The sequence below is a fragment of the Leptonotus elevatus genome, chromosome 2 (assembly GCF_054856555.1).
Source record: "Leptonotus elevatus isolate MCC_2025b chromosome 2, RoL_Lele_1.0, whole genome shotgun sequence".
Lineage (NCBI taxonomy): Eukaryota > Metazoa > Chordata > Actinopteri > Syngnathiformes > Syngnathidae > Leptonotus > Leptonotus elevatus.
In genome coordinates, this window is record NC_141240.1 from 6,503,840 (window position 1) to 6,525,698 (window position 21,859).

The following is a 21,859-nucleotide window of genomic DNA, read 5'->3' on the forward strand; positions in this document are numbered from 1 at the left end:
AGGATACACCTCAGTCACTGGAAAAATTTGGCTCTTTATCTTGGCGTTTCATCTCAATGCAGAGACATTGAGATAAGAGTCTGTAACCTGTGGCAGTTCTATATTGCCGCACTGACCTCAGCTCTGACCTCAATCTAATCAAAACAATTCAGGGCTATACTGACTGCTTCTGACTGAGTAATTAAAATTTTCAATACAGTACAATCAATCCGCACATATTTTAAAAATAGACATATATATATATATATATATATATATATGTCCATTTTCAAAATATTTTTAATCATTTTGGGGGGTTCTTTTGTTGCAGTTATTATCCCCATTTCAATGTCGTCAATTATAGGCGGATCTTTGCTATTTGCTGGCCAACCCAGTCCCTATCCCTGTAATATGGCTTAGAATATCCAAGTCAAATCAACAGCAACAGTAGAATAAGATGACAATGAAAATGTGACACATTTTACATAGGTGCACCGCATATACTATTTTGTACTGCTCATAAACACATTTTTACATTTACAGATATAACACTGTTTCCGTTTTTTTTTTTTTTACTTTGTTAGTCAAGTGTTAAGTACAACGACCCCCCCCCCCCCCCCCCGGAAAAAAAACTTTCCCCAAATACAGTGTCACAACCAAATAGCACTGCAACCACAAATATGCTCAGCTGCTCGGATGATGAGACATGTTAGTTACTGCTGAGAGCCTAACAGCACAATGCAAATAAGCTTCCAACATGATAATGGACGATCTGCATCTCCCCTGAATTGAATATTGAGGGGACAAGGAAAGCTGCGTCCCCAGGCTCTTCTTGTAAAGTGGTCTGTAAATCAAGTACCCTGTTGAGAGCCAACATTGCTGCTACTGCTTGAACTGCATTGTGGCTGGGAAAGACACAACTAAGCCAATTCAGACAATATATGAAGGACACCTGAGTTGCTTAACTTGTTTCTGGATGACTGCCGTTACCGAAAAAAGAGATCTTTATAGCGCATGTGTACGGCTGTTTATTGCAAAGCTCAATTAGTTCTATCAATATAAATTAATACCTAGTATGAAATTCATTTAAACTATTTCTATTAGTTTCACATTTTTTCCCACTTTTGTTATCAAGAATATGAAAACCTAGGAAAAAAATGTATTATACATTTACAACAGATATAAAATTCATGATTAATCTTGAGTTAACTAGTGAAGTCATGTGATTAATTACAATTTAAAAAAATTATCGCCAGATGCCCCTAATTAAAAAAAGAAAAGATTATTTAAAATGAGGGGCGTCAGACTATTGAATTTTTTAATTGTAATTAATCGCATGACTTTAAGTTAACTCAATGTACTAAATGTACAATAAAAAATATATAGGTTTGTATACTCTTGTTAACAAAATGGGGAACAAATGTGAAACTAATAGAAATAGCTCAAATGAATTTTTGACGTCCATAGTTGTCAATGGCAGTGAATGAGTTAAATATATGTTTTAGGAATAAAACTTGACCCATTTTTATGAACCCTTGTGCCTACTACGCTACTGTATTAGTGTTGGTCATATTGGTGCTTCAAGGAGGGATATGTACTGTATTTTTAGCTGCTACTTGATGTTTAAGAATGTTTAAGAACAGTCTTACAAAAGAATGTGCTTTTTCTGTGTTTTCCATGCAAAGTGATGTTATGTGCAATGCTTTATCGCCATGCTGCCGTATGGAGTGTGACAACAAAGCGTGTATGAGTGACTAAGTGTAGATCCCATGAACAAAGGAGAGGGAAATGAGAAGAAAAATCATTTTGCTTCCCCTGGCATTTCCATCTAACATACATACATTTCCCTGAAAGGCATCCAAGGCAAATTAAGTTCATCTTTCAAGGCTCAGTGGTCCTCGGAAGATCACCCTGAGATGTGGTGTGCATGTCTGTGGTTCTGGAAAAAAATACAATTGTAATTCTTCCCTCGGAGTTGTAGCACAGGGCTTCTCATATGAGGGAGAAAAGGCTTTGACCTCAAACTGCCTCTGGCCATGAAAAAAAACCAACAACTGTAGATTGAGATAATTGATCCTACAATATGGGAATTTTCTCCCTATTACAAATGACCATCTCAATGATTGCACTGTGGTCTAACTACCAAGTTGTTTATTTTCAGCTGTGGTATGTCAGATGCACTTGATCCTGCTCAATGTCATGACTCAGTTGCTGAACTCATAGACGCCAACATACAACCTTTATACTCAATGACATTAAAAAAAACTATTAAAAAAACAGGCTATAGCAGCTATAGTTCAACGTGCACCTGCAGCCACCAGTTCAGCCAATGTTGACCTGAGAAGACAATCAGATCAAGGTAGATAAAAAAGCAACCTATGTTTGGCGCTAATGATTTTATTTTTATTTATTTATTTATTTTCCTTTTTTTCTTCTTCTTTTGTTCTTTTTTTTTCTTTTTTCTTTTTTTTCTCTCCTTTTTTTATAAAGAGCTCAGTATTGTTCATTCGGAAATGTCATCATCATTGCTCTTTATTTTATATATATATATATTTTTTTTTAATTTTTAATTATATATTTTTATATATATATATATATTATTATTTTTTGTATGTGGGTGAGTATGCGTGCGTGCGTGCGTGCGTGCGTGTATTTGTTAGCTCACCAAAAACCTATTAGAAAAAATCCCATACCGTTCACCTAAACCGAACACCGCCGTCAGGAGACCCGAAGGGACCAAAGAAAACCAAGGAAGGTGAAATCCAGCACCGACCAGACACCACCCCCACCGGGCCACCCACCAGAATTCTTCCCCAGACCAAGAAACATCTAAATTCCAACAAATCCCAAAAAAAAAAAAAAATCAGGGAGACCTCAAGAGACCGAAGGAGAGACTGAGGAAAGGAAGGAAGGACAGACGAAGCCGAGTGAGATCCACAGACACCAGCCTCCACCGATTCAATGACCTGAGGAGGAAGCAAATTGTGTCTGAGTTTCGATAAATGCTGGTGTGGTGGATCTGGCATGCATTAAAATCTCCACCAAAGAGGGGAGCCGTCGACCCCTGCCAGGACAGAGCAAGCGCAACACCTCAGGGCCCCCCAGGCCGCGGCAGCGCCAAAGGACGACCCCCGGGCCCCGTCAGGGCCACCGGCCGGAGAGCAAACCCAGGAGCAGGAGCGCCCCCCACGGCCCGCGCCCCCGACCCAACGCAGCAGGACGGGGCACTACAGGCCCGCCAGGCACCCCACTGGCCCCCAACCCCCACACACCCCCCCCGCCCCCCATCCACCCCCGCCATCCACCCCAACACAGCCCCAGCCGCCCCCAGGTCCCCAATCCACGAGACACCCCCCACCACGCCCGACCCCACCCGACCAACCGGCAGCCCCCCATTGATCTCTTTGCTCATGTATCTGTCAGCAGGATTTAAACAATACATAACTGCTATATGGACTAAAGAATAAACTATTGTTTTGGTTATGATCTAGCTAGAACAGGGAAGCGCCATGTGCACCTTCATACACTTGAAGTTGAGTTGTAATAACAGTGTTGAGCACTAGATGGCAGACATCCAGCTCCTCCAACCTCAAGTTTGTATTGTCCATCAGAGAAGACAAGAAAATTAGGTCATGAGGTCAGGTAAAGTGGCAGACTGGATGCATTAGGGATGAACTTTTCTACCAAGTTATACAGGTGAATGGGTTTGGAATGACATGCAGGACCAGTGACAAGTGACAATGTGTAGAATTTTGCAGTTTCTCAGTATACACTCGTGTTAAAAAAACACTATTAATGTCAATAATATGCAAAAAAAATTCTATCAAATTCACCTTTTTTATTTTTTATATGATCGTAGTAAGTAATTGCTAATTATATTACAAAGTTTGTGCTACACCTTCCAAAAGGTTGACATGTTTGCTGCTACGGATACCCGAAGGAGAATACATTTGTGAATGCAATGATTTATGGTAGGTTTGCAAAGTGTCGTCTCTCTGAGGAACCGTAGTGTGCATGCTTCAATGCCCAACTTCGAACTTAGGTCGTTGCATTCTATTAGTTCACTACTAGATGGCAAAACATTCTCCACACTGTCCCTTTAAATAATATGATGAAGATCTTTAAGTGCATTAATTTATTTTAATGTGCACAAAATGAGTTTTTGCACTTAATGTTGGTTCGTTTTTCGGTAGTTTTGTGCCATCTTTGAATGGGTATTTTTATGCAAGAGAGACCTTTGCACATGCAGGAAAAAAAATCATAGTATGTGGTTGTTTTTTGTTTGCTTTGTAGTGGATTTTTAAATGCTCATTTGAGCATTCAAATATATAAAGATAACGTTCTGTGCATTGGTTTAACAAAAACCTGACATATACACATACCATATTTTGTCCGTTTTTTCAAATGCCATTTTTGTCATACATGTGGTTAGTGATGTACTATGTAACCCCCACCCCCAGTAGCGCTAATGAAAATTTGTCATGAGAAGTCCCTTGTCATGGTCTGTGTTTTGGTTTGGTTTATGGGTCATGTTTTCCTTATGTGTCTCACTGTCTCGTCAAGTTTTATCATGTCCTCCTGTGCTTGTCATCCAGGTCCCTGTCACCCAATCAGCTCCCCAAGCCACGTGTGTCTTGTCCAGGTGTCTCTCATTGTCTCGTTACTATGTGTATTTAGTTCCCTGCTTTCTTTCAGTCCTGCTCCTGTGTGTCCTGCTTGTTTTAGTTTTTGTACTAGTGAGTTTATTCCCAGTTTTGGTTTGTACTATGTATCTTATTTTGGACTTTGTTTGCCTTTTGTTTTTTCTTTAAATTAAATTACGTCAAAGAGCACGCCTGCCTCGCCTCGCTCTGCTTCTCTGAGCTTGGGTCCACAATCACCCACACAACCTGACAGAATGACTCGACCACGCCCGGACCCAACGGGAAGACCCCAGCCCTGACCGGCACGCCGCTAATCTGCTGCTCAACGCCATCAGCCTGCCGCTCAACCCTATTCCTTCCATGTCCTTCGTCTCCCATTCACCCGATCCCCTTAGTTCACTTAAGTCCCTGCCTTATGACACTATTTTACCACCCCATTGTTTTGAAGATACAGACTCAGAGTCCGACTTGGATTTTTTACTAGCACTTTAGACCCTTATATGTTTACATTGCGGTTTTCTTTTGAGGAATACTTTTCCACACTTCGCTCCAAAACTGTCTCCTCGTCACCCCGGTCTCAGACTTGTACTCTAACTAGTCCCACGTCACAGTCACATAATAATTTAGTCCCCACTCCACCTGATCCCGTTTCTTCTTGTCACATTCCGTTAGTCTTTGTAGCCTCGGTTTCTGGTATCCCTGGTGCTCCTCACTCCCCCATGGGGGCAGGCTGATGTGCCCCCCGGTTCCTGCTCTTCACCCCAAGCCACAGCCAAGTCAGCCCAAGTTTAAAAAAAGAAAAAGTGTTCGTCTTCTTCGCTGATTCTTCTTCTACGCTGATTCTTCTTCTACGCTTACCGTTAACTCCCTGTGGCTGCGTTACAACGCCGCTCCAGAGTTGGCATATACATTACAGCCGTTTAACGTCCTCAGCGTCTTCTTTTGGACACACGCAAGTCTTTGTAACGCTTCTGTGTGTACGAGATTTGTTTGAGGAACGAAGCCGGCTTTGCATCCGTCTGGACGGGGCCTTAGTCGCACCCTGTTTCTTGCTCCTGTGTGTCCTGTCTGTTTTAGTTTTTGTACTAGTGAGTTTATTTCCAGTTCTGGTTTGTACTTTGTATCTCGTTTTGTACTTTGTTTGCCTTTTGTTTTTTCTTTAAATTAAATTACGTCAAAGAGGTCACCGGCCTCACCTTGCTCTGCTTCCCTGCGCTTGGGTCCACAATCACCCACAAAACCTGACATCCCTGATCTATAAAAGGATATGGAGACAGGAATATATATTCACTACCTGGTATTTTGACTCTGATTGCCCATGACTATATTATCTGTGATCGTGGTTCCAATTCTTAAATTTGTTTGATTGGAGGAGTATATTTTTCTACAAAAATGTGGTTGAATACCCGAATGTACTACCTTAGTGGCATTCAAATTTGGACACTTTGCTATACTTTGATAAAGGAAGTATCTGAAAGGTGACTGTGATGATATTGGTTGAATTAAATATGATTTGAATTTTGCAGCCATTATGTTAAACATTTTTTTATTTATATTGCCAGTAAGTAAAACCTAACCTCTTCAAGGATGTAAAAAAATAAAAAATAAAGTTGACCATTTGGAACAGAGACGGTAGAAGAGATAGCTTGAAGCATTGGTATTCATCTTGGCAGCGGTGCCTCTTCTTTTTATGTCCAGACACATCGTTATCTATGTGAGCTGCCATACTTGTCAATTCAGGACATGACAGTGGCAACACAAATAAATAGCTGTGAGTTAGATCAATGCCGAGTGATTGTGATTTACGATGGAACAAGGGTGTGTGTAGAGTGGGAGGAAGATTCTATCTTCACAGGAATTGGATTTTTAAAACATTATTGTGTATGTTATTGTGTATGTTGTCTGTTGCTTCTAATGCATGATGGTCAATGTCTCATCAGTGGTGGCAAGCTGTGATGGCAGCACTGTAGCGTGTTTGTTATGGACACACAACCTGGATCGCTTCTGTATTTTTCATTTCCTTCAGAGTCAGTAGTGTAATTTAATAGCCAGAATGGAAGTGCACCCCCCCCCCCCCACCCCCATGTCCTCTTAATGTTCCTCCCCAAAAAATCTGTATCAATTGCTCCAATCATGCCTTACAAAGGGCTGTATTGCAAGGCGAGACAGCACTTATTTCCCACCCAATTAATGAACCCTTTCATCCGAAAGCCTTTGAATAACTCTTCAATGCAAAACCACGGCCAGCAGGAGCAGGTAACAGCTCCTTGAAAATTAAAAGTATCAATCAACAGAAGCACAGAAAAGCTTTTGATATCTTTGGATGGTTAAGTCTGAGCCAGACCTGCCCCAATGCTTGATATCAGGGATAAGCGAGGTATCGGGCCGACACCAGGCCAATTTCGTGGTATCGGTACTTGCGACGGATATAAATACTGGTATCGGCCCCAGCTCAAAAATGTTGTTCCGTCTCGTTCGTTTCCTGTGTGTCTCCTTATGAGGTAACAATTGTTCATTTAATTACTTCCGGCAGCTCCATTTCGGTGTGCATTACTGAGAATAAGTGAGTAACTCTTGTTTTGAGTAATATCTTCTATATCTGTGGTTCATATATGTTTGTAGCTCACGTAACTTCGTCGTGTTTAATTGCCTCGTTAGGTTTGCCACGCTCAATTGCCTCGTTAACGCTATCCAGCTGCGGTGCTAAAAATAGAACGGTGCAGACGCTAATTATAGCTCTTAGACCCCGTCCAGACGGAAACAAAGCCGGCTTCGTTCCTCAAACAAATCTCGTACACAAAAAAGCATTTCAAGACTTGTGTGTGTCCAAAAGAAGACGCTGAGGACGTTTAACGGCTGTAATGTTTATGCCAAGTCTGGAGTAGCACTGTAGCGCAGCCACAGGGAGTTAACGAAAAGCGTAGAAGAAGAATCAGCAAAGAAGACGGACACTTGTTTTCCCCCTAGCTTTATTGCATTCTACAGAACAAACATGGCTTTGCATGTATCAAAACAACAAGAAAAAGACACAGGAGAAGTGACAAAGGCTGGTGATTCAAGTACAACACCGATTGTCGAACATGGGAATAAAAAAGCAAAATATTTTGCTGCATAAGCAAGCTAAGGAGGCTGCGGAAAACGACTACGACACAGCTATCCGCCATTGTTGTTGACAGACAGGTTCGCGCGCAGTCACGCGAGAATTCGCGCCATACGTCATCAATCTGCGACAACCCGTCGTCATCGAGCTGCGACCATTACATCATCACTGGAGCGTACGGGGCGCGTTTTAAAATATGTCCACTCTGGAGCCCGGTTTCAAAAGTAATCGGTTTCAAGCTCCGAAACCGTGCCATCGTGTGGACGAACGGCCTAAACGGTAAAAAACTTGTGAGGATACATTGAAACTGGCTTTTGTGTGGACGGGGCCTTATACACACTACATAATATTTGTAATGTGGCTTTTTCATTTCCCTTTGGGTTTTATGTATACTAATTCCTATACAGAGCAGCCTTCCAAATTAAAAGCATAGATTTCAAAAATATATAATTAAACATCACACACTAAACAGCTTGAGGAATTCTTAACATGGTAGATATTACTAAATCACTTGCCTTATTGTATTGAATTGAATTCTTTGCACTCTTATTCCTTTAAAAAAAATTGTACAACCACATATTTTGATTAGAACTTCTTCTTTTTTTTGCCACTGGATTGTTTCATCTTATTAATGGTTTTTTTTAATTCATTTTATTGTGTGCTCTTTGCAAAATTACTTTTATGAGCAAATTGAAAAAATATAATTGCCATTAATTTCATTCAATTTTAAGGAAATTTGCTATAGTTGGGATTTATATGTCGTTTTTTTAATCTGTCATTGTTTTTTTTAGGGGAAATTTTATGTATCATAAGTACTAATGGTATCGGCACACGGTATTTGTGAGTACTGCATATTTGAGTATCTGTATCAGTCTAAAAAAAAAAGTGGTATAGAATATCCCTACTTGATATGATTCCAGCTGTTAGTTTTAGGACCAAAGGAGGTAACCAAGAGCGTGAAAAACTGATCAGCTTTTGACAGTAGCATCATTAAACCTCCATATTGGAAGATTGTCAATGCTGCTTGGAGTTCTTGACAAATAGTCACACTATGGCACATTTGTCTATGCACCAAGATAAGTCAATCAAAGAACACACTAAATGATTGGGCATGTCCTTTGCCGTCGTTGACATAGTTATACAAAGTTTGCCTTCCTGTCATACAGTGTAGATGCTGGAGGTCGTTATCTTCATCTAAATCAATTTCTGAGAACACACGACTCAGCTCAATATGTAGCTGCTGGCTTGGCCTATGTTAAGTAGCCGCTGCCACTAACCTATTAATTCATGCGCTGCTGGATGCTCCTGTGGCAAAGCTTGAATCAACATATTTATTAACAGGGGCAGAGTGGAACTCAGAGCAACCAAGGCTAATACAAAAAGTTCTGTCACTCAACAGGATAAAACCACGCCAGAGCGCTACCACTAAATGCCCATTTTAGATGTGTTAACATATCGGCTCTCAACACTAATAAGTAGAAATTGGAGGAAAACATTTTTTTTCTGAAAATGAATTATCTTCTCCACAGTGTTCTGAGGAGCAATTTTTTTTTACTATTTTAGCTGTAAATGTATTTGTGCGATTGCATATCTATATAAGTTTTTATTAGTTATAGTGGTAGTCCTCATTACTCATGCCCAAACAGTAAATTCTGTAGAGTAAATTTGACTCAATTAGAGTGGGACCAAATTGACTCCGTTTTAGAATAATATTTACACATGGAAGAGAGTAAAATAAAGAATTTAAACATTAAATCAGTAAAAGTCACTCAAGGGTTGAGGACCGAACTCACGACCTTCAGATTGGGAGAACTCCCCGAGCCATGTTGCTCCTTGCTGTGTGTTAGTATATCGCTTGTGTCAGCTGGAATCTTCCTAACTCCAAGAGACCAAAAATTTTATTTTGGGTTGTTTTTGGTCTCTTCTTGGAGATAAGCCAACAGTAGGAGGGGCATAGCCCAGGTGGTAGTGTGGCAGTCTCCCAAGCTGAAGGTCGTGAGTTCGTTCCTCAATTCTTGAGTGACTTCAATTTGTTTTTATTCTTTATTTTACTCTCTTCCAAGTGTAAATATTACTCTAAAAATGAGTCTATTTGGTCCCACTCTGAATAGAGTCAAATTTACTCTACAGATTTTACAGTGCAATTTTTCAACAGCTACACCTTTAACGCTGCCCACCCGAACCGCACCCCTTTAAAAACATTTATTGCAGTCCACTCAGCTGGCTGAAGGCAGAGAGGGTCGACCGCCAAACACTCACCTCGCTTGCGTGTGGGCAAATGCACATGGAAGCGCACTGGCTGCAGTCGTGACGCACCCGGAGATCCCAAACAAATGGCAACGTTAAGAACTGTCCACTCGATATTCGTGCCAAGAGGCTGGATGCATTGACACTGTATTTATTCACTGACGTTACTTTGAAGAATAGAATGGAGCATGTGGCTGTATTGCAGTCACGAATTGTTTACTATATATTAGGCACACACACAAAAAGCTGCCTGTGTATTTGACGCGTAACTGATTTAATGTCGCATATTGGTGGACTTTAGTGTGACTAAACTAAATGCACCGACAGTAACCTCCAGGTAGTAATTCAGCTTTAAATTTGTAAGGATATGCGTGACAAAAAAGGATTAACTTACCTTCACACAGTTCCCGAATGGTTAGAATCTTTTCGCTGTTAATTCACAGAGCCATTGCGGGGAATCGGTGCCCTGGGCTGCAGAATGGAGCGCGTTAAAAAAAAAAAAAAATCTGATATATAATGACAGAACAAATATTTAGTCCCAAAAGTAGTGCAATTCTCCAAAAATCCCAGCGTCGCTTCAAAAATCACATATTGTCAACGACTGCACACCTGCAACCTGTCACTAACAAACGGCAGCAAAGAAGAGAATAACGTTAGTGAGTAAGCTCGGTCGATCACACCACCATTAACATCGATATGGCGGGAGGCAATCACTAGAATCATTCCGTAAAATCAGTCATGCCTGCTCTCGCGATCAGGACCATCAGCGCGGATAACCCGAAGTGACGACGCGCGGGCAACAAGGATGCGCTCTCTCTCTCTCTCTCTCTCTCTCTCTCTCTCTCTCTCTCTCTCTCTCTCTCTCTCTCTCTCTCTCTCTCTCTCTCTCTCTCTCTCTCTCTCTCTCTCTCTCTCTCTCTCTCTCTCTCTCTCTCTTTCTCTCTCTCTTCCCTCCCCTACCTCTCTCTCTCTTAGCGGCAGGCAACAAAGTAGTGTGCAAAAAATAAGAAATAAAAAGTCTGTCCGTCAGTACAGCGCTTATTAAACATTAATGATATTGAATTGATAGGGTGGTGCCTTTCTTTGGCCCAAATTGGAATAGAAATGATAGACACACTGTAAACGAGTATAGGTCCTATCTAGCAATAGAAAGGTTCCTACTTTGATTTGCGCCTGACTGCGCTAACTGGCAAAGTTTTCTGTGAGGAGAATTCTTATGAAGGGAGGCCTTTGAGGATGAGGGGAAAAAAACTAGCCTCCGCTTCGTGAAAATGTGCAGTTGTGAGCTTTCTTTGTCATCCACAGGGCCTGGCATGAATAGTAGGTCCTTAATGAGCAAAGGAGTGGACAAACACAGCATTGAGTCCTTTTTCTATTCGAGGTTTTCAGCCACAGATGGGCTCGACTCAATCAGCTGGTTTGGATGCAAAATGTGTATTGAGGGCACCTAGGGAACAACTTTCGTTGGGATGTTTATTTTCTGTGATTTAAAGCACCCTGCAAAATGTTAGGCCACAACTTTATTTGTTGTTGTAGCAACTCAACTATATATATATATATATATATATATATATATATATATATATATATATGTACATTTTTTGATTGATTAGTTTATTGGTCCCCGTGGGGAAATTCATTTTCACTAGACTGTACTGGAAGAAGACAACAACTTTACATGCATCACAGACAGATGGCAGACATGGCAATATACATGGCATATGTCAGGGTGTCGGATTTAGATTGGTCAGCGGGGCCTCTGTTTAGGGCGGCTATGGCTGCTGGGATCAGACTTTTCCCAAAGCGGGCCCTCCTGAACCTGATTGCCCTAAACCTGCACCCCGAGGGAAGAGGGATAAAGTGTTGTGTAGTGGGTCGTTGGTCTCCTGGACTATTGTGTTTGCTACTATGATGGACCCGTTGTTTATGTCTGGAAGGTTGGGTGTGGGTAGACCAATGATTTTAGCTGCTGTGTTAGTGATGCGTGTAAGTTTGGTGCGGTTGGTGACAGAAAGCATGGTGAAGAAACATGTGCTGCAGTACAGGAGGATGGGTTGAACAATGCTTTTGTAAAGTAATAGCAGGAGGTGGGGTGCACCCTAAATTTCTTTGAGCTTACGAAAGGCTGGCAGTCTTTGTTGACTTCATTTTTGAATGTCCGTGGTGTGCTGATCAAATAGATGCTTCTGTAGGGAGTTGAAGGTGGAGCTGAAGTCCACAAAGAGGATCCTGGCGAAGTTGCCCGGAGAGTCTAGATGCTGGAGGAGGAGATGCAGCAGGCAGGCCACAGCGTCCTCTGTGCCCCTCCTAGCCTTTTAGGCAAATTGGAGGGGGTCCAGGTGTGGGGTGAGTTCTGTGGGTCTGGCAGAAGAGTGAGTGTAGGATAGGGGAGAGTTCCATGGCACAGTTCTTAATCACCCTGGCTGGGATGCCGTCAAGCCCTGGTGCCTTACCTGGCTTACAGTGGCTCAACTGGCGCCATATATATATATAAAGAATGAGTCCATCGGTTGATTCCTGTGAAAAAGTACATAATTGGTATATGTCGATCAATGCCTTTCACAGCCAATCACAACCAATCATCCGCAACTCATTCTTACAGCCCGCAGTCCCAAACAAACATGTCTGCCGTGTGGAACTTTTGTGTGATTTTTAGGCACAAAGATAACTCAAGTTCCACATCAACAGATTTAATACGACATTTAAGAACAACAAATTCGGAACATGGTGGGTTTTCGAAACTCAAACAGTCCAAAACACATATTTTTCATTTTTACTTCTCACAGCATGATGTTGCCATGCATTTGCCTCTTTTCAGATGCTACAGACCAAACAAGTAATTAAATCATAACTTATATATGTGCATTTACAGCACCGTAATTTTTGAAATAATGCCATGCTTTTAAATTTCATCAATTAATTTAAAAATAAATTACGATTCATCGATTATTAACCCTATAAAGCCAAACATATCATATTAAATACAATACATTTTGAGCCCTCTATTTTATCAGTATAATATTTTTTTTTCCATTAAAACCCTGACATATTATGTGACACATGCGTTTATTATTGTTTTATATGTTTATTATTATATTTTTGACAGTTATAAAAGTACAAATTTAAAGCATTGTGACCGGATGTATCAAATATGACACAAATTAAAAGTCATGTGGAAGTTGATTTAAAAAATACAAAAAAACACTTTGTTTGTTTGTTCAAAGGGACCAATAAATACTCTATTTACAAAGCATCTGAATTTTCTCATATATTTCATGGTTCAAGCTTTATAGGGTTAAAATAAACATTAGCTGCAGCTCTAAAATTAATACCCACTATGTTTATGATTGCTAGAGTTTTTCTTGACTAGGTCAACTTTGCACTTTTTGGCCATTTAAAGAGTACAAACAAACACCTTATAGTCCAATAGCACTGTGTGAGTCTTGCTCTAACCATTTTAAAAGTCATCATCGTCATCATCATCATCATCATGTTTGCGGCCTATAGTAGGCAAATTGCAAATACATAGAGCCCTGCATTTCCCGCTGCAGATGGTTGAGATGGACTTCTGGGAGATGAGATGGCCCCACTTTTAACTGGGGTAATGAGGTCACAGACGAAAGTCTGAGCGGCAAATACGTCAACATGACAGTTAGTTCATAAGTTATGAGAGTGCACTGCTGGGACTAACAGCATAACATACTGATCAACACATGCGCATTCTAATTTGTGTCATCACTCAAGAATTAAAATGTGAACAATGTGAACACTGTGTTCTTCCTGAATATACCGAATCTGCGTCTTCATATTTACTCACAGCTGTTTTTTTCTGAGAAATACACGCATAGACACAATTGTTGGTAGTAGTGCCCCTCTGTTACTGAAATAAAAATACTGCTGAAAATAATCATAATAATAATGTACAGAAAATTAAGTCAAAAGACATTGCTTTTGAATTGTGGTTCAACAGATTTTTATTTATTTATTTATTTAATCAACTCGAGAAACATGCCTGGCTTAAAAAAATAAAAATAATAATTTGAGGGGCGCATTTTACATAGGTGTTGTCAGGATGGGTGTGGTTTGGTGGAGGACCCAGTCGCAGGGAGGAAAAATAACCAGGCAAGGATGCAGTTGATGGAGCAAAAAAAATATTTTAATTTCTATAAATCAAAAGCGAGCTTCCAAATTACCAGGGAAACCAAAACATGGGGAAAACAACAAGGCAAAACGGGCAGCATGACATGGGGGAAACTCCAAGGCAAAAACGGGCAGCATCACATGGGGAAAAACAGGATCACACTTAAACAAGACCAAGGGAGACACACAAGGAAAACAGAACCCAAAACATGACAGAACCTCTCCCTCAAGGGACGGCTCCCAGACGTCCCTAACACAAAAAAGTCCAAAAACAGGGCGGGCGGAGGGGGGGCACGGAGGCGGGAACCTGGCACACCCATCAAGGCCAGTCCGGGGGGCGTCCAGGACGCCAGACGAGGGGAGCCCGGCGGCGCCGGTCCGGAGGGCGCCCCGGACGCCACACTGGAGCAAAGGGCGACCACAACGTGCGCCGCCAGACAAGGAGAAGACGGCAGTGGGACGTGCACCTCCTGTCCACACTCAAGGACTTGAAGCCGCCATGGAAGAGGTGACACAGGGACTTGGGGCTTTCCGTGGCACGGGGTCTTGAGGCTGCCGTGGCACGGGGTCTTGAGGCTGCCGTGGAGGCGGAAGACGTGGCACGGGGTCTTGAGGCTGCCGTGGAGGCGGCAGACCTGGCACGAGGTCTTGAGGCTGCCGTGGCACGGGGTCTTGAGGCTGCCGTGGCACGGGGTCTTGAGGCTGCCGTGGCACGGGGTCTTGAGGCTGCCGTGGAGGTGGCACACCTGGCACGGGGACTTGAGGCTGCCGTGGAGGCGGCAGACCTGGCACGGGGATTTGAGGCTGCCGTGGAGGCGGCAGACCTGGCACGGGGGCTTGGGGCTGCCGTGGAGGCGGCAGACCTGGCACGGGGGCTTGGGGCTGCCGTGGAGGCTGCACACCTGGCACGGGGGCTTGGGGCTGCCGCGGAGCAGGCAGACCTGGTTGGGCGGCTTGGGGCTGCCGCGGAGCCGGCAGACCTGGTAGGGGGGCTTGGGGCTGCCGCGGAGCAGGCAGACCTGGTTGGGGGGGCTTGGGGCTGCCGCGTAGCCGGCAGACCTGGTTGGGGGGCTTGGAGCTGCCGCGGAGCCGGCAGACCTGGTTGGGGGGCTTGGGGCTGCCGCGGAGCCGGCACGGGAACCTGGGGCTGCCGCGGAGCCGGCACGGGGACCTGGGGCTGCCGCGGAGCCGGCACGGGGACCTGGGGCTGCCGCGGAGCCGGCACGGGGACCTGGGGCCGGCACGGGTACCTGGGGCTGCCGCGGAGCCGGCTCGGGGACCTGAGGCTGCGGCGGCAGACGTGGCTCGGGGACTTGGAACTGCGGCAGACGTGGCTCGGGGACTTGGAACTGCGGCAGACGTGGGTCGGGGACTTGGAACTGCGGCAGACGGGGTTCGGGGACTTGGAACTGCGGCAGACGTGGTTCGGGGGGTTGAAGGTGCGGCAGACGTGATTCGGGGGGTTGAAGGTGCGGCAGACGTGGTTCGGGGAGTTGAAGGTGCGACAGACGTGGTTCGGGGACTTGAAACTGCGATAGACGTGGCACGGGGTCTTGAGGCTGCCGTGGAGGCGGCAGACCTGGCACGAGGTCTTGAGGCTGCCGTGGCACGGGGTCTTGAGGCTGCCGTGGCACGGGGTCTTGAGGCTGCCGTGGAGGCGGCAGACCTGGCACGGGGACTTGAGGCTGCCGTGGAGGCGGCAGACCTGGCACGGGGTCTTGAGGCTGCCGTGGAGGCGGCAGACCTGGCACGGGGACTTGAGGCTGCCGCGGAGCCGGCACGGGGACCTGAGGCTGCGGTGGCAGACGTGGCTCGGGGACTTGGAACTGCGGCAGACGTGGCTCGGGGACTTGGAACTGCGGCAGAGGTGGGTCGGGGACTTGGAACTGCGGCAGACCTGGCACGGGGGCTTGGGGCTGCCGTGGAGGCGGCAGACCTGGCACGGGGGCTTGGGGCTGCCGTGGAGGCGGCAGACCTGGCACGGGGGCTTGGGGCTGCACACCTGGCACGGGGGCTTGGGGCTGCCGCGGAGCCGGCAGACCTGGTTGGGCGACTTGGGGCTGCCGCGGAGCCGGCAGACCTGGTTGGGGGGCTTGGAGCTGCCGCGGAGCTGGCAGACCTGGTTGGGGGGCTTGGAGCTGCCGCGGAGCCGGCACGGGCACCTGGGGCTGCCGCGGAGCCGGCACGGGGACCTGGGGCTGCCGCGGAGCCGGCACAGGGACCTGGGGCTGCCGCGGAGCCGGCACGGGGACCTGGGGCTGCCGCGGAGCCGGCACGGGGACCTGGGGCTGCCGCGGAGCCGGCACGGGGACCTGGGGCTGCCGCGGAGCCGGCACGGGGACCTGGGGCCGGCACGGGTACCTGGGGCTGCCGCGGAGCCGGCTCGGGGACCTGAGGCTGCGGTGGCAGACGTGGCTCGGGGACTTGGAACTGCGGCAGACATGGCTCGGGGAATTGGAACTGCGGCAGACGTGGGTCGGGGACTTGGAACTGCGGCAGACGTGGTTCTGGGACTTGGAACTGCGGCAGACATGGTTCGGGGGGTTGAAGGTGCGGCAGACGTGGTTCGGGGGGTTGAAGGTGCGGCAGACGTGGTTCGGGGAGTTGAAGGTGCGACAGACGTGGTTCGGGGACTTGAAACTGCGACAGACGTGGTTTGGGGAGTTGGGGCTGGCGACTCCGAGCGCCTCCAGCTGAAGCCAAACGACGCCCGACTCCCTCAATCAAGGACGATAGTAGGACCATTTGGGTGGCCATGGCGTGCTGGAACTCCTCATGGCGTGACTGGCGTGCCTCCTGATTCCACAACGTGGCTTTCAGCGCTCCCGCTGGGTCCTTCTCTGGTCGGTTCATTCTGTCAGGATGGGTGTGGTTTGGTGGAGGACCCAGTCGCAGGGAGGAAAAATAGCCAGGCAAGGATGCAGTTGATGGAGCAAAAAAAAGATTTAAATTTCTATAAATCAAAAGCGAGCTTCCAAATTACCAGGGAAAACAAAACATGGGGAAAACAACAAGGCAAAACGGGCAGCATGACATGGGGGAAACTCCAAGGCAAAAACGGGCAGGATCACACTTAAACAAGACCAAGGGAGACACACAAGGAAAACAGAACCCAAAACATGACAGGTGTGCCCTCCAAATAGCATCACAGCTGCCTATAGTATTTAAGTGTGACAAGTAGTCACAGTGCTTTATGGTGGCATGATGTGTAAACACACTAAACATTAACTTTGTTGATGCACCTTTGGGCAGTTTTACACATTCCTCTTTGCATCACCATTCAAGCTGCATCAGCCTCGATGGGGAGCGACGGTGCACAGCCATTTTCGGATCTCTCCAGAGATGGTTGATGGGATTCAAGTCTGAGCTCTGGCCTGAAGGCACGTCCTCATTGTTTTTGCTGTGTGCTTTGGGTCGTTGTCTACTTGGAAGTTAAACCTCCCCCGCAATCTGAGGTCCTGACCACTCTGGAGCAGGTTTTCATCTAGAAGTTTTTCTCTAAATATGACGCCTAGCATTTAGCCTTCCTGAATGAGATGGACAAATGAGGCTTCATGAAGGACGTGATATTTGTTTTTTGACTCCTCTAGATTGCAATCTTGGTGTAAAAAAGCAGCAGAAATGTAATCAATTTCCAAGGGCTCATATCAAACCTTTGGGTTAGAAGATGATTGCTGAATGACTACTCTGCCACGTAATGTTACAGTCACATACATTTACAAGAAAGTGGCGACCTACCTGTAAAAACCGAAGTATATACACGGCACTTCAACTCTCCACATGCAGCAGCTTAAAGCATGATTGTTTTTTTTAACTTTTTTTTACTAACCAGTAACTGATCATAGTGCACTTTTATAGTTTATAGTTGAGATCTAGTGATCGTTGTCAACTTGTGACTAAATCTGAGTCATAAATATTTGCTTTTGTGGGCTAAGAACATGTGTCTTGAGATGAAGATCAGTTTGTAAACATTAGGGTTCCCCAGCACTTCATCCATTGTCTTCTGTTTAGTTAGATAGCACTGTATTTATTTCTCAGCATACAATTGCAAGGAATTTAGGAATTTCATCACCTAGGGTCTATAATATAATGAAAAAATTCAGAAAATCTGGACAAGTCTCTCTATGTAAGTGGTAAGTCCAAAAACCAATATTGAATGTCTAAGACCTTCAATACCCGCATTAACTGCATTAAAGACCGTCGTCATTGTGCCACCATATCTGATCCGACAGATGACGTTGACGAAAAAAAAAGATTATTAGGGATGTCCAGTGATGGGCACTTCCGTCAATCGTCAATTCCCGTCAATGACGATCACCTTATGCATTTTTGGCGAATGCTTTATAACGTGAACCCTCGCAAAAATATACGTAATGAGAAGGACGTTCTGTACTCACCCCGATCGACGGACGTAAACCTGCTTTAGTCGGTGCTCAGTCCGTGTATTTTTTAGAGGCTTTGCGTCATTGTGCACGCCCTGAAAGGTGGGTGTCGTCATTGACGGGAATTGTTCATGACGGAAGTGCCCATGTCTGTCACAATATTAAAGTTTCCTTGCTGTCATTGTGGTTTGTATTTTACACGATATTAAAATAAGCACAACACTGTGTCATCAATACCACGATAAAACCAAACCGGGAGCTTTCAATATCATTACAGCAGGTTGGCTTGATATAAATGTAATTTCGACTCATGATAGGATTTGTTAGGAAAAGATTTAGTGCCCGGCCACACTAAATTGCCAAACTCCTGTACTATGTGTATCCCTCTCCGACATCAGATAGTTAATGACTACAAATTCATATTTTGTCCCCACGTTATACCTCGAGGTCACAAATTAGTATTTTGTGATCGGAAATCAAGATTTTGTGCACGTTATATCAAAATTGTTTATTTTCTACCTAAGAAGCCAGCAGCAGGCAAAGCTTGAGCACATTTCCTTGCACACATACAAAACGCATAGTGCAAGTTATATTGCATGTAAGTATGCTCTTCTGTAAACTAATTCAAACACTTTGGCCCATGTCTGGCCCTTTCTTCAAGGTCTAAATGTGCCTAGATATTACTGGGCCTATAGTTTCCCACTAGGACTGGGCAATGAATTGAATTAATTCAATTCATTGTCATTTTAAAAATTTAATCGTGAAATCAGGTTTTTATTAAAATATTCGCCCAGCCCTATTTTCCACTAAATGATTCAACTTGGGATTTAGGCCTAATCCCAGGATATTTATGTATTTTGTACATTATTTTACTTGTGAAAAATGTGAAAAACACAAATCTATCACAAGAGAAATAAATGTTCGTCGACTGTATATTTCCCCTTATTCTATAAAATCTTTTGACATTAAATGGAAGCTTCTTTGTCTTTGCACAAACAGGCGCCTGCATCTTGGGCTATTCACAGTGAGTGAAACCGCAACTTCTGTCCTGTCTGCATTAATTATAGCTAAGGCAAGGAGTGCCCACTGAAACATTATTCTAAAATTATTCTGCCAGGTTGAGCACACAACACTCTCTCCCCTGAACTACAGGGCCAGATTTTCTTTTTTTAATGGGGCCCCGCTTCAATTGGACTTTGTACTCATACATTTCTTATGCCTTTTTTTGTGTTGCAATGTCATGGCTAAAACATCTTCGCCACCGAAGGCTCCAGAAAAAGTTTAACAAGCTACTTCTCAGTATAGTCCAATGTCACAGTTCCGATGACAGCCTTTGCAAATCGGCATTATTTTAAAAATTATTATCTTGTAGCTGTGCCAAGAGTTCCATCCATGCAACATTACACATGAACCGTCAATGCAAAATGTATGTGCTTTTCAGTATTAGGCAATCAGACTGATTGGGTCACATCTGGGCAAGATCGCATCAGTCAGATCCATCTCCATTAATCAATCAATCAAAACACTTTATTTATCCCCGAGGGGCAATTTAAAAGGTGCAAGGAGCAGCATGATTAAAAATGACAGACAAATCATCAACAACAATAAATCATACTCATAAAAAAAAAAGTGCTTATTAATAGACGATTAATTAAATGAAATTGGCTGTTTGAGAGACATCCTTGTACAATCTGTCTTCGATTCACCACCTCACCAATTGCATCGCTCAAGGGGCGAGGTGGTAATTGGGACATTCGGGACAACGCCCAAATTGTTGTTCAATTCCAGGTCCATCTTGTTAAGCATTTTTTTCTTCCCTATACAATGGGTAACTTCAAATGGCAGTGTGCATTGTTTTGTTTGGGGGGGGGGGGGGGGTTCTCAAAAGCGCTGCAATGTTGAAAAAAATCTACATGACTAGTCAACCAGTGAACATTCCCTCAATGAGCATTTAACGTTTCAGTCTTAAAGGACCATCTCAATACAGCTGCCAAAGATGTTACTCAAAGGCAAACACGAAAAACTTTTTTAATTGAAATGTGCATCTTCCTTTACCGATTTGAATTTGGAAGTTCAGCTTAATTTGCCAGTTCAAAGTTACTCGAAATTTAGGCTTGAGATGCCTGTGCTGTAATGTCAAATTTTGACCAGCCTTTTTCTCTTTCAAGTTGCAAGCATCAAAATACAATTTATAGTGAAATGTAGGCCTAAAATGTTTGTGCTTGTTTAGTGGATAATTCTGTTGTTGGTGATTTTTGTATTTAAATGTGAACTGTTAGATTTGTGTTTAAAGGTGTATTCAGACCAGAAAAGTCCTTTGGTTTGCTTGTTTGGTCTGGACTAACAGCAGACTTTATTTTTTTTCCGTTTGGTGTGGTTCATATTCACAAAGTGCTTTTTTGCAAGTGAACTACAGTACATTGTGTAAACAGACGCATGTGACGATTAGTGCTACCATTGGACAAAAATGACGAGGGCAAACTCAGAAATGGAGGACAACGTGGAATTCCTACATGCTACATTTGCTGCTCTGCATATTTGTGGTGTTATTAGATGCAAAATAATTGCAAGCATCAAGAGCAGATCATTCAACGGAGATTCCGTGACACTATTTCTAATTTTGGAACAGCGTCATTGATTGCGTGCTGTAAGTCGAAAGAGCCGTTATGCTCCGTGTGCCACAAAATGCCGGCAGCAGCGTTGCTCAACAGAATACGGAGGATTTATGTACAGTATCAATTTAGTACAACATTCACTACTGCACTCTTATTTCCCATAGTAAGGCTAATGCACGGTATGTAGTGTGCTAGTTACATATAGATTTGCTCATCGCATAAAATCACAGATAAAAAGATTGAGGTGAGGTAGGCAGTACTCGGCCACCGGAAGAAAAGGCGGACACTCAGCCCCGCGTTCGCTGTTTAATTCAAACAGACGTTTACTTGTAGCGTTTTTTTTGCTTGTGTCACCGCAACCTATTTCGGCCATAGTCTTTCGGCTTTATTGTCATTTCGGCCGAATGCCGGAAATTTTCGGTGGCCGAATATTCGGTGCATAACTACTTTTAATGTATCTGGCACTTTTCCAGGGCTCTTTCAAAATTTACGATAAGCTCATGTAACGGTGGTTCAGCCCTAACTATTGGAACCAGCCCTCCACAACTTTTGGAGCATCAACTACAGGACTGAAGTGGAACAATATGACCTTGTTTTGCTGTTTAGAGCTATTGTAATTTCAGCTGTTACTCATTGATGTAGTATGATGCACACATATTGCTGTTGCTCTTACAGTTTTTGCCCATTGCTTGAAAACTATATAGACACAGGCTTAACTTAAAGTTGTTGTCACAATACCTTAAACAAAAGTGC

General features: G+C 44.1%; 1 protein-coding gene across 1 annotated transcript in view; it reads right to left on the bottom strand.

Moving 5' to 3' along the window:
* LOC147178286 (interleukin-1 receptor accessory protein-like 1) overlaps positions 1-10,780 on the bottom strand; it is a 190,419-nt gene extending 179,639 nt beyond the window's left edge. The window contains exon 1 of the mRNA XM_086068572.1: positions 10,364-10,780. The gene's annotated coding sequence lies outside the window, so the exon portion shown is untranslated. The remainder of the gene's footprint in view (positions 1-10,363) is intronic.
* Positions 10,781-21,859: the final 11,079 nt, after the last annotated feature.